Below are 1,667 nucleotides of genomic sequence, written 5' to 3' on the forward strand. Positions count from 1 at the left end.
TTTGCCCCTGCCAGAGGACAGAGAAGGCTGGTGTGATCCTGGGCTTAAAGGGAGAATTGATCTCTCAATTTTATGGTAAGATGACCTTAATGGATACAATGATGACAACTTAGCAAAAATGCACAGTCAACCGTCCAGGGAGAATGTATACAAAGGACACTAATAGCAACTAACGATGACTTGACCATCTACACTGCTCTTCCTCTGATGACCTCATTTAGGCTTCAAAATGATGCTGTGATGGAGTTATTAACGTGCCCAATTTATGGCTATAGAAACCAGCTTTCAGAGAGCCAATGCCGCATAGCTATCTGATGGAAGATCTGGAACAAGAACCCTGGTCTTTTGCTTCCAATGCACAAATTCTGTTCTCCTTAGTATAGATACTGACTTCTGTAAACTCTTCAGTCCTTAGCACATTTTTATTGAGACCCTACTAAGATAGGAGAAAGCATAAGTTGTGTAAGAGTTGAAAGACTTGCCCTCGAGGAGTTCCTGACCTTCTGGAATAAGAGAAAATCTATACACCAAACCACGATAAAAGTATGGAAAGCAGGCTCAGACTCTCCCAGACTGTAAGCTTCTACAACGTTCTGTCGGGGCTGTACTAATTTGGAGACGCGCAGCTTGATCGAAGATGCTTCACGGAGAATCTCGATAGCTTACAACAGTTCCTGAGCGATTTGGCACAATTAAAAAATTAATATTTTTCACAGAAAGATGACAAAAAAGTGAAGGGGAGTTGCAGTATCACTTATGTCCACCAGATGATGCCACTATTCAGTGGAATTCCAGAGCGTTTTGCTTTGGGGATACAAGTGCAGTTGTGGTAAGTTTGAAATAATGGCTAGAAAGCCATTTAAACCTGTTTCAGACATCGGTAACTTTCTCACTGTAACTTTCCATGGAGCCCATGCACGTTAGCCATAGAGAGTCTGCAAACAAACAGAGGACTAGACAGATTTCTCTTACGTAAATTCTGTCCCTTGACGCATTTCCTCACTACCTTTCAGTATTTGCTCTGTGCAAGTCAAGTGACCATGCGACGAACAGAAGGCAGCAGAGAGCCATTTCTGGAGACCAAGGCTGGGAGGGAAGGTCACCACCTTGGAGATAAACTTTTTACTCTATTAGGCATTTGCTCTCACTCCATATGCAAATATATTCCCTACAGTGGGTCTTGAGAAATACCAGAGCCGGCCCAGCGGAAAGGCGGCTATGGACGGCCTGAGGCAATTATAGTCAGCATTAATGAGCTGTGGGCTCCATCCTAATGTGCTGATATTTTGTTAATATTTGATAATGAAAGAGAAGAGAGCCTTTGAAGTCAAAATGTTCTGGTGTTGCTGGATATTTTTCATCATGAACATTCATAATTTTGACAAATTGGCCTGCTTTGGAATAGTAAACACCCAGTCCTTAGGGGGTGAGGAAGATAAAAGAGCTGCAAATATTGTGCTCACTGAGACTATTTCCCAAGAAACCCAAAGCACTCGCAAGGTTTTCTCTGGCAGATCCCATCTCCGCGATCCCAGGCCCCTCTCTCCGGAGGTGGCTGTGACAGGCGTGGTCATTGGCACGGTCATCTGCTGGAAGGAGGGCCCGCAAGCTGGAGCCCAGCCTGCCTCGGCCAGAACCCGGGGCTGTGTGTCCTACTGCTGTTGCCG

This window comes from Ursus maritimus, unplaced genomic scaffold (genome assembly GCF_017311325.1).
Source record: "Ursus maritimus isolate PB19 unplaced genomic scaffold, ASM1731132v1 scaffold_31, whole genome shotgun sequence".
In the NCBI taxonomy this organism is placed as follows: Eukaryota; Metazoa; Chordata; class Mammalia; order Carnivora; family Ursidae; genus Ursus; species Ursus maritimus.